General features: G+C 38.6%; 1 pseudogene; it reads left to right on the top strand.

Annotated features, from left to right (window-relative positions):
* Window positions 1–6,444: 6,444 nt before the first annotated feature.
* Window positions 6,445–7,399, top strand: LOC115850567 (serine/threonine-protein phosphatase PP1-beta catalytic subunit pseudogene; annotated as a pseudogene).
* The last annotated feature ends 8,931 nt before the right edge of the window (window positions 7,400–16,330 follow it).

The following is a 16,330-nucleotide window of genomic DNA, read 5'->3' on the forward strand; positions in this document are numbered from 1 at the left end:
TCACCCATTGTCTAAGAAGCCCCTATTGTCTGGAGAGTTCTTAATCATTAGCTGGAACAATGTCCCTCGAGTCCCACACTATGACTCTTCTTGAAGATGTGGCAATTTTGCAAAACATCAGCTTAGTTTCTTATGAATGATAAAAGTAACATTTATTCATACTGTATAATCCGAAGAGGCTTATCACTCATTTGACAATGCTTTCCATGTAATTTAGCATACCAACCAATTCTAATCAGTTTAATATATATTTTTTTCTGAGGTGCCTCAGGGGCCCTCTGAAGCATCCCAAAGCTAGCTGAAGTCAAAAGAACTTATTAGAATTTGATAGGAAGTTCATAAAAAATATCAAAAAGTTTTTAAAAAACATTTGGTCATATAGAATATTTAAAAACACAGATTAGTTAAAAGCAAGATAATTCACACAATCTGTTATCAAATGCAGCATTCTAAGTAAACTCGCTCTCTTAGCAAAGAGGAACCAAGTATGGTCCTGCACCAGTCTACTTTTAATAACAAAACCCATTTACCCAATTAAGTGTAATCTAATCTTGGCCTGACCATGCATGAAACTCCTTTTTTGCTCAAAACATATATTCCACTTTCCTACTGTATAGTAGAATGTGTTAGAATTTTTAGTAGGTTTAAATTAGAATCCCCAACTCTTAAAAAACTTAATTTTTAGTGAAAACCAAGAGGCACGTAATAGTTACCAAAATCTGGATAGACTATTTAAGATAATTTTCAGAACATAATTATTCCTCTAGAGTTTATAAAGCTCTTATCTCATTTACATCTACTTTAAAGTTTCATCATATCAAGTTATTTTTCTTGCTGACAAATTTGCAACAGATACAACAAGATTTCACTTAACTTCTATTAAACCTAGGTATAGTAAAATATTATACTTAATGTTGATGACTCTAAAGACATGTCTATATTAATTGGATCAACAAACAAACATTAATACCAGATATTAATTTAATACTGAATATTTCCCAGTTCACGTGAACCTGAGATTAATTTAATTTCTCTTGTATTTAGAATTGTTTGATTTGTAAGCACTTATTTTTCTTTAAGCCAATTATAGAGCTCATTTGCAAATTAACCTAAGCAATATTATCCAAAGACAAAGACACATACAAACACACAAGCAGAGACCTCATAGTTCCCATTTCAAAATTTCAGCCCTGAGTCAGGTACAGCAATGTAAAACCCATCAGTTTACAAAAGAGGTTGGATTAAAATTAAGTTACTGGCAGATGGAACAAATCAAGCTTACTTGTCTAGATGTCTAAATATTTGCAAAAAAAAGGCACTTAAGATTTTTATTTACCCTTGACAAGTCAATTTCTAAATTATCCTCTTTCAAAATTTGCATTTTAAAAGGATGGCAGAGAAGACCAGATAGGACATTTACATCTCAAAGATACAGGCAAGTTTCTCCTTGGATAACTTTGTTTACACTTTGGTGGTCTCTGAGGGGTCAAAGCCATTGCCATCATCTGGGTCTTTTGCATATTTATCTGGGTGCATTCTACCTTTTCGACCATATCTGTATTATTGAAAACCAAATAAGCCAATTGGAACAAATCATTCATTGGTGTCTGAGGACCAGTAGTTTCTTTCTGATTTTTGTGCCTGGTGTCTGGGGCAGACTGGGCTATGAAATGCATAGTCAAAAGGGCCTGTTCCTTGCGGGAGGAGGGATCCACATTAGTATACTTTCTAAAAGCCTCCCTTAAGTCTCCTTTGGAAGAGAGTCTCCTGTCCCTGTTGGACCTCTTTCACATTTTTATAATTAATAGGTTATACTGTAATTTTCTTCACACCCTTACATAGCTTATGAATTAAAGTTTGGCTGAGGGAACATTCCAGGCAGTTATGAATGTTATTCCTGCATCCCCTTTTTCTTCAGTTCCAAGCAACACAGATTGATTAGATAAGCTTCAGAGAGCCCAGGTAGATCTTTTATGTCTCAAAGGCACCGGAAGAGAAATGCAAATTCCTCTTCTAACTACTTAAGCAAAACCCAGCCTTCTCAGGTTATTTTCAGGGAACTTTCTTTTTCCCAGTCCCCAAATATCCACCTCAGTCTAAACAAACAAATATAATAATACATATCATCCACTCACATTTGCATGCACCTATTTCAGCAAAACCAGGAAGAGAAAAAGGGATTTGGACTCAGGTACTGAGATACGCATTCACATACACACACATACCCTCAAGATAAAAGCAATTGCAAAAGACCCACTTTGATATAATAGCCAAGCCATTAGGGGCCTTTGCTCTCCAGATCTCAGGCAGTATTGAGGCATTTTCTTTCTTTTAGGGAGCATAGCTAAAGATCTCTTAGGTCTGCAGAAGTACCCCAGGAAACTATAAGATGGAACAGAGCTCTGATCATCCATATTTAATTATTCATGGCAAACAGCAATTAAAATTGGTCTCTCAGGGTCACAGTTCCCCCTAGCCCCCAAAAGGAAGACAATCCTGATCAACACTCCACTGCAGGCAAAACCAAATCAATAGGGAAGGATACTCTGGTTTCATCACACACAAGTCCCACTATTCACCAAAGACGTCTCAGCTGGCCAATGAAAGTACTAACACACATACAAACAACAAATACATGGTCCTACTAACAGAATCAAATGAGGCATAGCCCAGAAATTCCACCTCCATTCCCAGATGGAGGGTCCAAAGTGGCCTGGTTCCCAAAAAAGAATGGACCATGAGTGGCTCATGCCAAAATGATACACACAAAAACACAAACAACAACTAAGCTATGGTCACCCAGACAGAAAGTCAGAAGAGGTGTAGTCCAGAATTCCTCTTTTACTCCAAAACGGAAGCCTCCACCAAGCCCAGCTCTTGCAAATGAACCAGTTCCCAAATCAGGTAGAGTTCAACAATTCCCATCTGCAACAGGGTATCCCAACAAAACAAATTGGCTTGTCCCATAAAGGAAAAGCCCAAATTGAAGGAATATGTTCCTGGTGTGCACACTGGAGCAACTTACCCTCAAGTAGCTCACTTTCCAGAAGGGAAGAAGTCCAAACGGAGTGGAGAGAATTCCCAGCCTGCATAAGCTGAAGCGACTCACCCAATGACACTGAATGTGGACCTCAGCTCTGAACGTTTCTTGGCTCCAAACAACCTCATGCCATGGGCAGCCAGTGCCTGTTGGGGACAGTCCCTCTGAGACCACCAGAGCAAAATGGGCTCCAGCAGCCACTGGTAGCTCAGGGAAGGGGCTTCCCCAGGCCAGGATCGACCTGCCACCGTTGTGGACACCTATGCTGGCTTCGCCAAAATTGTTAATTCAAGTTTGTGTGCCTGATGCACTGTGAGGCCAAACAAATTGAAACATCGGAGTTTGGAGCAGAGAAAGGTTTATTGCAAGGCCATGCAAGGAGATGAGGTGGCTCATGCCCTGAAAAGCCTTGAGCTCCCCTAAGGGTTTTGGCAAAGCTTTTTTTTTTTTTTTTTTTTTGTGGTACGCGGGCCTCTCACTGTTGTGGCCTCTCCCGTTGCGGAGCACAGGCTCCGGACGCGCAGGCTCAGCAGCCATGGCTCACGGGCCTAGCCGCTCCGCGGCATGTGGGATGTTCCTGGACCGGGGCACGAACCCATGTCCCCTGCATTGGCAGGCAGACTCTCAACCACTGCACCACAAGGGAAGCCCTTGGCAAAGCATTTTTAAAGGCCAGGAGGGGGGTGGGTCACAGGATACATGATCAGCTTATGCACAATTCTCTGATTGGCTGATGGTGAGGCAGCAGGGTGGTGTCACAGGAGTTAACATTATCAGCCTTTAGGCTCCAAGAGGCCTGGGGCTATGTGTTCATGGTCATCAAGTAGTTCTTACCTTGTGGGGGGGTTCACATCTGCAAAAAACTCAGGAAATTTGCATCAAATACTATGTAGGTACTTCAGAGAGGAGCTAAAGCAGAGGATATGCAGGAAGGCCTGTCCCAGGAAGGCCCTATATGGTCCTGCTTGGTTACATTGTCACAACCACAACTACTGGGAGATATTAAAAGTAAAATAAGTTGCTTGGACAATCACAAAGGTTTGAGAGACAACCAAGAGCTAAGGCAAAGTTGAATAATGTTTCATCATTTACACAAGGTCACTCCTTCAAGACTAGGAGTGGTGGCTGTTTTATCCAATGCATAGAAATCAACACAGAATGTCAAGAAAATTGGAGAAACAGAGGAATTTGGTTCAAACAAAAGAACAAGATCTCAGAAAAATACATTAATGAAACTGAGAGATTTAATTAATGAACATTTTAAAATAATTGTCATAAGGATGCTCACTGATAACTTTATTTATTTTTTTTAACATCTTTATTGGGGTATAATTGCTTTACAATGGTGTGTTAGTTTCTGCTTTATAACAAAGTGAATCAGTTATACATATACATATGTTCCCATATCTCTTCCCTCTTGCGTCTCCCTCCCTCACTGATAACTTTAAATTCTCCACTTGAGAATGTGATAAATGGAATGTTGCCTGCCATAGTAAACAAAGGATGTCACAGTCATCAGCGATTGCAGTCACTGCAAATGGTGAGCTGGTGAGCCCTAAGGGAACACATGAAGGAAAAGAATACCTGTCATTTAACAGCCATCAGACTGTAACCACACCCTAGGGTGAGCCCTGAGAAAACTCAATATCCTGAAAACACAGGATATTGGCCCCAGATATCTGAGGTGCATATCAAAAGAATGATTTCAGTGAGCCCAAACTCTTGTATCTTCCCATACATCCTCCCTTTGGTATTTAGCATTAAAAAGGTGCTAAATTATTTAACTTGGGATATCTGGCTTTCTTTAATTAACAGTAATCTTTTGATGTTCCTACTACCTGCCCTTTGTTGCAAAACTCCTATATATCCTAGCTCCCCCAGCCCCACCCTGCCTCCTTGGAGCCGTTCTGTCAGGGTTACTTGATATGCTTCCTCCTGGGCTTGAAGCCCTAAAAATTCCTGCTGATTAAAACATTACCCTCAATTTTTAGATTGTGAATAATGTTTTAGTCAGCAAATGTAATGCAGTGGGAAGAAATGGATCTTTTCAATAAATGATCCTAGATCAATTAGAAATCTGTACGGGAAATTGAATACTGACATTATTCAGGAAAAAAGTAGTTTGAAATGAATCATAGCCCTAAGTTTGAAAGGTAAATTATACAGCTTTAGAAAATAATATAGAAGAATGCCTTCACAGACTTTGAGAGAGACAAAATATTCTTAAATTAGAACAGAAAGTACTAACTATAAAGGAAAAGATTGATAAATTAGACTTGATTAAAATTAAGACCTTTTCATTAAATGACTGTTAAAATATCAAAAAGAAAGTCACAGAGCATGAGAAGATATTTGTAATACATATATATGACAAAGACCTCATATTCTTACTATATATAACATTCTTACAAGTAAATTAAAAAAATAAAAATAAAAAAGACAGCCATGGAAAAATGGGTAAGAGATTTGAACAAACACTTCACAAAAGAGGATATCAATATAGCCATTAAGCATATAAAAAGAAAATCAGGGCTTCCCTGGTGACGCAGTTGTTGAGAGTCTGCCTGCTGATGCAGGGGACATGGGTTCATGCCCCAGTATGGGAAGATCCCACATGCCACAGAGCAGCTGGGCCCGTGAGCCATGGCCACTGAGCCTGCACATCTGGAGCCTGTACTCCATGGCAGGAGAGACTGCAACAGTGAGAGGACAGAGAACCACAAAAAAAAAAAAAAAAAAAAAAAAAGATAATTAACTTCATTAGTCATCAGGGAGATGCAAATTAAAACCACAATGAAAAACTGCAACAAACCCACCTGAAATACTAAAATGCAAATGATTCGTGACACTAGGTGCTGGTGACAATACTGAGAGACAAATAATCTCCTTCACTCATGTACAAAGTATAAATTAGCACATTCCTTTGGTTAAATAATTCCACATCTACAGTATTGTGTATAGAATGTACAGCATTGTGTATATTTGTGTACCAAAAGATATATACAAGAATGTTTAGGGCTGCTGGGTCTGACATGGCCCAGTTTGTGGAAGCTCCACTTCTTTCTTTCTTTCTTCTTTCTTTCTTTCTTCTTTCTTTCTTTTCTTTCTTTCTTTCTTTCTTTCTTTCTTTCTTTCTTTCTTTCTTTCTTTCTTTCTTTCTTTCTTTCTTCCTTTCTTTCTTCCTTTCTTTCTTTTCTTTCTTTTTCTTTTGTGGGTGCCTTCGAGTGTGTGGGCCCTCCACTACTTGGGGGGAGGGGGGAGGGGGAGGGCATGGGGGAAGGAGGATTTGGAACCGGGGTCAAAACGCTGCATGACTCATAGATGAGGGAATGCCAAGCTGTTGCCACAGCCCTCGCACCTGAGAAAACCTTGTTCCCCAGGATGGAGCATCTGGTGCCAACAAGATGGCAGATGGGGAACTGAATGTGGACAGTCTTATCACCAGACTGCTAGAGGTGTAAGGATGTTGTCCAGGAATTTTGTGCAGATGACTGAAGCAGAAGTTCAGGGCTTATGTATCAAATCTCTGGAGAACTTTCTCAGCCAGCCTATTATTTTGGAATTGGAAGGGCCACTGAAAATTTGTGGAGGTATTCATGGACAGTATACAGATTTGCTGTGAATATTTGAATACAGATGCTTTCCCCCAGAAGCCAACTATCTTTTCTTAGAAGATTATGTAGACAGAGGAAAGAAGTCTTTGGAAACCATTTGTTTGCTATTGGCTTATAAAATCAAATATCAAGGGAATTTCTTTCTCTTAAGAGGAAACCATGACTGTGCTAGGGTCAATTGCATTTATAGATTCTATGAGTAATGCAAAAGAAGGTTTAATATTAAATTGTGGAAGACCTTAACTGATTGCTTCAACTGTCTGCCTACAGCTGCCATTGTGGGTGAGAAGATTTTCTGTTGTCTTGGAGGACTGTTACCAGACCTGTGATCTATAGAGAAGATTAGGAGAATTATGAGACCCACTGAAGTCTCCGATACAGGTTTGCTCTGTGATTTGTTGTGGTCTGACCCAGACAAGGAAGTACAAGTTTGGGAAGAAAATGGTCGTGGTGTTTCCTTCACTTTAGAGCTGCTGTCATTGGTAAATTTCTGAATCATCATGATTTAGACTTCATTTGTCAAGCTCATCAGGTGGTGGAAGATGGATATGAAATCCTTGCTAAGTGATAATTGGTAACCATATTTTCAGCCCCAAATTACTTTGGCGAGTTTGATGATGCTGGTGGAATGATAAGTGTGGATGAAACTTTGATGTGTTCATTTTAGATATTGAAGTCATCGGAAAAGAAAGCTAAGAACCAATATGGCAGACTGAGTTCAGGACATCCTGTCACTCCACCTTGAACAGCTAATCCATTGAATAAAAGGTGAAGAAAGGAACTTTGTAAAGAAACCATCAGATTTGTTAAGGACATACTTCATAATATATAAGTGAGCACTGTAAAACCATCAAGCCATTTGACACCCTTTATGATCATCCACCAGGGGGCAGAAAACAGAAGCAAAAGGAACTACAACCCTGCAGCCTGCAGAAAGGAGACCACAAGCACAGTAAATTAGACAAAATGAGATGACAGAGAAATATGTTGCAGATGAAGGAGCATGCTAAAAATCCACAAGACCAAATAAATGAAGAGTAAATAGGCAATCTACCTGAAAAAGAATTTACAGTAATGATACTAAAGATGACCTAAGATCTCAGAAATAGAATGGAGGCACAGATTGAGAAGATACATGAAATGTTTAACAAGGGCCTAGAAGAAATAAAGAACAAACAATTAGTGATGAACAACACAATAACTGAAGTGATAAATACACTAGAAGGAACAAATAGCAGAATAACTGAGGCAGAAGAACGGATAAGTGAGATGGAAGATAGAATGGTGGATATAGCTACCATGGAGCAGAACAAAGAAAAAGAGAATGAAAGACACGAGGACAGTCTCAGAGACTTCTGGGACAACATTAAACACAAAATCATTTGAATTATAAGGGTCTGAGGAGAAGAGAAAGAGAAAGAGTCTGAGAAAATATTTGAATAGATTATAGTTGAAAACTTCCCTAACATGGGGAAGGAAATCATCACCCAATTCCAGGAAGAACAGAGAATACCATACAGGATAAACCCAAGGAGATACACTCTGAGACACATATTAATAAAGCTAACAAAAATTAAATACAAAGAAAATGTATTAAAAGCAGCAAGGGGAAAACAACAAATGATATACAATGAAATATCCAGAAGCTTATCAGCTGATTTTTTAGCAGAAACTCTGCAAGACAGAAAGGAGTGGCAGGATATACTTAAAGTCATGAAAGGGAAAAATACTAAAACCAAGAATACTCTATCCAGCAAGGATCTCATTCAGATTCAATGGAGAAATCAAAAGCTAAACAGACAAGCAAAACCTAAGAGAATTCAGCACCACCAAACCAACATTCAACAAATACTAAAGGAACTTCTCTAGGCGGGAAACACAAGAGACGAAAAACACCTACAAAAACAAACTCAGAACAATTAAGAAAATGGTAATCAGAACATAAATATCAATAATTACCTTAAATGTAAATGGATTAAATGCTCCAACCAAATGACACAGACTGGCTGAATGGATACAAAAACAAGACCTGTATATATGCTGTCTAAAAGACACCCACTTCAGACCTGGGGACACATACAGACTGAAAGTGAGGGGATGGAAAAAGATATTCCATGCAAATGGAAATCAAAAGAAACCTGGAGTAGCAATACTCATATCAGAAAAAATAGACTTTAAAATAAAGACTATTAAAAGAGACAAGAAAGGACACAACAAAATGATCAAGGAATCAATACAAGAAAAAGATATAAAAATTGTAAATATTTATGCACCAAAAATACATAAGGCAAATGCTAACAGCCATAAAAAGGAAAATCAACAGTAACAGAGTAATATTGGGGGACTTTAACTCTCCACTTAATACCAATGGATAGATCATACAGACAGAAAATTAATAAAGAAACACAGGCCTTAAATTATACATAAGACAAGATAGAATTAATTGATATTTATAGGACATTCCATCCAAAAGCAGCAGAATACACTTTCTTCTCAAGTACACATGGAAAATACTCCAGGACAGATCACATCTTGGGTCACAAATTAAGTCTCGGTAAATTTAATGAAACTTAAATCATAGCAAGCATCTTTCTGACCACAACACTATGAGATTAGAAATCAATTACAGGAACAAAAATGTAAAAAGCACAAACACATGGAGGCTAAACAGTATGCTGCTAAATAACCAAGATATCACTGAACGAATCAAAAAATACCTGGAAACAAATGACAATGAAAACACCATGACCAAAAACCCATGGGATGCAACAAAAGCAGGTCTAAGAAGGTAGTTCATAACAATATGACACTGTTTCATGAAACAAGAAAAATCTCAAATAAACAACCTAACTATACACCTACAGCAAATGGAGAAAGAACAACAACAAAATAACCTAGTAAAGGAAAGAAAACATAAAGATCAGAGCAGAAATAAATGAAATTGAAATTAAGAAAACAATAGAAAAGATAAATGAAACTAAAAGCTGGCTATTTGAGAAGATAAACAAATTCATCAACCTTCAGCCAGACTCATCAAGAAAAAAAGAGAACTCAAGTCAACAAAATTAGAAAATAAAACGAAGTTACAACTGACATTGAAGAAATACAAAGGATCATAAGAGACTAATACAAGCAACTTATGTCAATAAAATGGCCAACCTGGAAGAAATGGAAAAATTCTTTGAAAAGTATATCCTTCCAATACGGAAGCAGGAAGAAATAGAAAATATGAACAGACCAATCACAAGCACTGAAATTGAAACTGTGATTAAAAATCTTCCAACAAACAAAAGCCCAGGACCAGACGGCTTCACAGGAGAATTCTGTCGAACATTTAGGGAAGGGCTGACACCTAAACTTCTCAAACTCTTCCAAAAAATTGCAGCAGAAGGAACACTCCCAAGCTCATTCTATGAGGCCACCATCACCCTGATTCCAAAACCAGACAGAGATATCACAAAAAAAAGAAAATTCAAAGCCAATATCACTGATGAATATAGATACAAAAATCCTGGACAAAATACTAGGAAACAGAACCCAACAACACATTAAAAGGATCATACATCATGATCAAGTGGGATTTATACCAGGGATTCAAGGATTCTTCAATATACGCAAATCAATCAATGTGATACACCATATTAACAAATTAAAGATTAAAAACCATATGATCATCTCAATAGATACAGAAAAAGCTTTTGACAAAATTCAACACCGATTTCTGACAAAAACCCTCTAGAAAGTGGGCACATAGGGAACATATCTCAACATAATAAAGCCCATATACGACAAACACACAGCAAACGCCATTCTCAATGGTGAAAAATGAAAAGCATTTCCTCTAAGATCAGGAAAAAGACAAGGCTGTCCACTCTCACCACTATTATTCACCATGGCTTTGGAAGTCCTAGCCACAGCAATCAGAGAAGAAAATTAAATAAAAGGAATCCAAATTGGAAAAGAAGAAATAAAGCTGTCATTGTTTGCAGATGACATGATACTCTACATAAAAAATCCTAAAGATGCCACCAGAAAACTACTAGACCTCATAATTGAATGCAGTAAAGTTGCAGGACACAAAATTAATACACAAAAATCTCTTGCATTCCTATACAATAATGATGAAAAATCAGAGAGAGAAATTAAGGAAACAATCCCATTTACCATTGCAAGAAGAAGAGTAAAATACCTGGGAATAAACCTACCTAAGGTGGCAAAAGACCTGTATGCAAAAAACTATAAGACACTAAGGAAAGAAACTAAAGATGGCACAAACAGAGATATATCATGTCCTTGGATTTGAAGAATCAATATTGTGAAAATGACTATACTACCCAAAGCAATCTACAGATTCATTACAATCCCTGTCAAATTACCAATGGCATTTTTCACAGAAGTAGAAAAAAATTTACAATTTGTATGGAAACACAAAAGACCCTGAAGAGCCAAAGCAATCTTGAGAAAGAAAAATGGAGCTGGAGGAATCAGGCTTCCTGACTTCAGACTATAACACAAAGCTACAGTAATAAAGACAGTATGACACAAGCACAAAAACAGAAATATAGATCAATGGAACAGGATAGAAAGCCCAGAGGTAAACCCACACACCTATGGTCACCTAATCTATGACAAAGAAGGCAAGAATATACAATGGAGAAAAGACAGTCTCTTCAATAAGCGATTCTGGAAAAACTAGAGAGCTACATATAAAAGAATGAAATTAGAACACTCCCTAACACCATACACAAAAATAAACTCAAAATGGATTTAAGACCCAAATGTAAGGCCAGACACTATAAAACTCTTAGAGGACAACATAGGTAGATCATTCTTTAACATAAATCCATGAAGATCTTTTTTGACCCACCTCCTAGAGTAGAAAAATAAAAACAAGAATAAACAAATGGAACCTAATTACACTTCAAACCTTTTGCACACCCAAGGAAACCATAAACAAGGTAAAAAAGCAACCCTCAGAATAGGAGAAAATATTTGCAAATGAAGCAACTGACAAGGAATTAATCTCCAAAATATACAAACAGCTCATGCAGCTCAATATTAAAAAAACAAACAACCTAATGAAAAAATGGGCAGAAGACCTAAATAGACATTTCCTCAAAGAAGACATACAGATGGCCAACAAACACATGAAAGGATGCTCAACATCACTAATCATTAGAGAAATGTAAATCAAAACTACAATGAGGTATCACCTCACACCAGTCAGAATGGCCATCATCAAAAACTCTACAAACAATAAATGCTGGAGAGGGTGTGGAGAAAAGGGAACCCTCTGCCACTGTAGGTGGGAATGTATATTGATACAGTCACTATGGAGAACCGTATGGGGGGTCCTTAAAAAACTGAAAATAAACTGCCATGTGACCCAGCAATCCCACTCCTAGGCATATACCCAAATAAAACCATACTTAGAAAAGATATATGCACCCCAGTGTTCATTGCAGCACTATTTACAATAGCCAGAACTTGGAGGCAGCCTAAATGTCCATCAACAGAGGAATCAATAATGATATGGTACATATATAGAATCGAATATTACTCAGTCATAAAAAGGAAAGAAATTGTGTCTTTTGCAAAGATGTGGATGCACCTAGAGACTGTCATACAGAGTGAAGTCAGAAAGAGAAAAAGAAATATCATATATTAACACATATATGTGCAATCTGGAAAATGTTATAGATGATCTTATTTGCATAGCAGAAATACAGACACAGACATAGTGAACAAACGTATGGATACCAAGGTGGAAAAGGGGGGTGGGATGAATTTGGAGATTAGGTTTGACATATATACACTACTGTGTATAAAATAAACTAATGAGAACTTACCATATAGCACAGGGAACTCTACTCAGTGCTCCATGTGGACCTAAGTGGGAAGGAAAAGAGGGGATATATGTATAGAAAAGAGGGGATATATGTATAAGTATAGCTGATTCATTTTGCTGTACAGCAGAAACTGACACAGCAGTGTAAAACAACTATACTCCCTTCTGCCCCTCCTTGTTACTAATCTCCCACTTTGTCAAAGAAAACCACTTTCCTGATTTCTAGCCTCATTTTATTTTTTTTATGGATTGTGAATTTTACATACATAGACGCATGCAGTATGTACTGTTTTATGTTTGCCTTCTTTTGCTTAATATTATGTTTGTGAGATTCATCCACACTTTTGAATACTGCTTTAGTTCTTTGTTTTCATTTCTATAGAGTATTTCTTTTTATAACAGTAATGCAATGTATTAATTTATTTGAATGGTTTTGAGTATTTTGCTACTATGAAAAATGTCTTTATGAATATTCTTTTTTTTCCTTTGGAATATAGTTGCTTTACAATTTATTTAATGAAATAAATTTTGTTAAACACGTTAATCAAACAGGGGATGAATGCAAATGTACACTTATCTGATTATTTCCTAAAATTCCTACATCTTTTTAATTTTTTTCTTCCAGTTTTGCTAATATAATTGACATACAGCTTTGTGTAAGTTCAAGTTCTACAGAATAAAGATTTGAAAATTTTTATTCCATGATGTGGGTAGTTGTCTTGTGAGAGTATTTACTTGGTGAAAATACATTAAACTAAGCAATCATGATTTATGCACTTTTTCTGAAAGCATGTTGTACTTAAATAAAATAATCATTTTCACATATATAATACATGGAGTCAGGATAGCAGTTTTCTTGTTGGAAGGGAGAACAAATGGTGCTTCTGGGATGCTTAGCAGTGTTCTGTTTCCTTATTTAGGTGCTTGTTACATAGGTATGTTCAGTTTATGGAAATTTATTGTGTTTTAAGCATTAAAAATAATTACATTATATCATACAGACCACATTCTCTACCTACAGTAGCTATCAGTTACAAAGCAGCCATTACTTTCCTTAGGATACTAAAAAATATCCATTACTAAGTTTAAGAAAATATCATAATGGAAATTATAAAATACATACAACTAAATAGTCCCTCAGAATTCATAAAGATAACCATCCCTCACATGTGTTTCTTAAAAATTTACAGTACCTTTGTGGTTATAAAAGTCTCTAGTGTAGAATTTAAAGTTGTCTCAGATGGGTAGTGTCCCCATCAGAATAAAATGCAAAGCTTTCAGGAATAACACATTTTTACTCAAGGTCACACAGAATTTCCAAAAATGAAATTCCAAAGAAAATATGTATCATATTTCAAAACAAACAAATAAATGAGGTACCATAAGTGAGAGCCAGCTGAAAAAAAAGGTTAACAGACATAACAATAATGATTTTAGATTTAGTATTGACTAGGTCAGAATATAAAAAGTATGATTAAAATATTAAATAGATAAAAGGAAAACTTGCAAATATGACTGAGGAATGACCAAACTAAGTTGAAAAGGAACAAAACACAATATCTAGAAATAAAAAATATAAACACTGAAATTTAGCCAGTGGATTAAACAACATTTTAGGCACAACTAAAGGAGAATTAGTGAACTGAAAAATACTACCTAAGAAATTATCTCAAATAAAATCCACAAATACAAAAAGTGGAAAATATAAGAGAAGTGAAAAGACATGGAGGATAGAGTGAGACAGTCTAACATATATCTAATCCAAATTCTAGAAGGAGATTAAAGTGAGAATGGGAAAAGTGAAATATTCAATATATAAAAACATAATGGCTAAGAATTTTTCATAACTGTTGAAGAATAAAAATCCTTAGATCAATGAAGCCCCAGAAACCTTAACAACAGTATATAAAAATTATAAACCGACGGAAGGCGGAAGATGGCGGAAGAGTAAGACGCGGAGATCACCTTCCTCCCCACAGATACACCAGAAATACATCTACACGTGGAACAACTCCTACAGAACACCTACTGAAGGCTGGCAGAAGACCTCAGACCTCCCAAAAGGCAAGAAACACCCCACGTACCTGGGTAGGGCAAAAGAAAAAACAGAGACAAAAGAATAGGGACGGCACCTGCACCAGTGGGAGGGAGCTGTGAAGGAGGAAAAGTTTCCACACTCTAGGAAGCCCCTTCGCGGGCGGAGACTGCGGGAGGCGGTGGGGGGAGCTTCGAAGCTGCGGAGGAGTGCACAGCAACGGGTGCGGAGGGCAAAGCGGGGAGATTCCCGCACAGAGGATCGGTGCCGACCGGCACTCACCAGCCCGAGAGGCTTGTCTGCTCACCCGCCGGGGCGGGCGGGGCTGCGAGCTGAGGCCGGAGTGCAGGGAGAGGACTGGGGTTGGCGGCTTGAACATAGCCTGAAGGGGTTAGTGCACCACAGCTAGCCGGGAGGGAGTCCAGGGAAAAGCCTGCACCTGCCGAAGAGGCAGGAGACTTTTCCTTCCCTCTTTGTTACTGGGGCGTGAGGAGAGGGGTTTAAGAACGCTGCTTAAAGGAACTCCAGAGACGGGCGCGAGCCGCGGCTAAAAGCGCGAACCCCAGAGACGGGCGCGAGCCACGGCTGAAAGCGCGGACCCCAGAGACGGGCGCGAGCCGCGGCTGAAAGCGCGGAATCCAGAGACGGGCGCGAGCCGCGGCTGAAAGGGCGGAATCAAGAGACGGGCGCGAGCCGCGGCCGAAAGCGCGGAATGCAGAGACGGGCGCAAGCCGCGGCTAAAAGCGCGGACCCCAGAGGCGGGCGGGAGACGTTAAGGCTGCTGTTGCCGCCACCGAGGGGCCTGTGTGCGAGCACAGGTCACTCTCCACACCCCTCTTCCGCGGAGCCTGTGCAGCCCGCCACTGAAGGGTTCCCGGGATCCAGGGACAACTTCCCCGGGAGAGCGCACAGCGTGCCTCAGGCTGGTGCAAAGTCACGCCGGCCTTTGCCACCGCAGGCCCGCCCCGCACTCTGTGCCCCTCCGTCCCCGCCGGCCTGAGTGCGCCAGAGCCCCCAATCAGCGGCTCTTTTAACCCCATCCTGTCTGAGCAAAAAACAGACGCCCTCCAGCGATCTACACGCAGTGGCAGGGCCAAATCCAAAGCTTAGCCCTGGGAGCTGTGAGAACAAAGAAGAGAAAGGGAAATCTCTCCCAGCAGCCTCAGAAGCAACGGATTAAAGCTCCACAATCAACTTGATATACCCTGCATCTGTGGAATACCTGAATAGACAACCAATCATCCCAAATTAAGGAAGTGGACTTTAGGAGCAAGATCTATGATTTTTTCCCTTTTCCTCTTTTTGTGAATGTGTATGTGTATGCTTCTGTGTGAGATCTTGTCTGTATAGTCTTGCTTCCACCATTTGTCCTAGGGTTCTATCCGTCCATGTTTTTTTTTTAATTTTTTTTCTTAATAATTAATTTTAATAACGTCATTATACTTTACCTTCGTTCTTTCTTTCTTTCTTTCCGTCCTTCCTTCCCTCCTTTAGACAACGAATCATCCCAAATTGAGGAGGTGGTCTCTGACAGCAAGATTTAGGATTTTTCCCCATTTACCTCTTTTAGTGAGGGTGTATGTGTATGCTTCTGTGTAAGATTTTGTCTGTATAGCTTTGCTTCCAACATTTGTCCTAAGGTTCTTTCCGTCCCCCTTTTTTTTTTTCTAAATAAGAATTTTTTAATTCAATAACTTTATTATACTTTATTTTATTTTTACTGTATCTTCTTTCTTTCTGTCCTTTTTCGTTCTTTCTCTCCTTCCTTTCTTCCTCCATCCCTCCCTCCCTCC

This window comes from Globicephala melas, chromosome X (genome assembly GCF_963455315.2).
Source record: "Globicephala melas chromosome X, mGloMel1.2, whole genome shotgun sequence".
NCBI lineage: Eukaryota > Metazoa > Chordata > Mammalia > Artiodactyla > Delphinidae > Globicephala > Globicephala melas.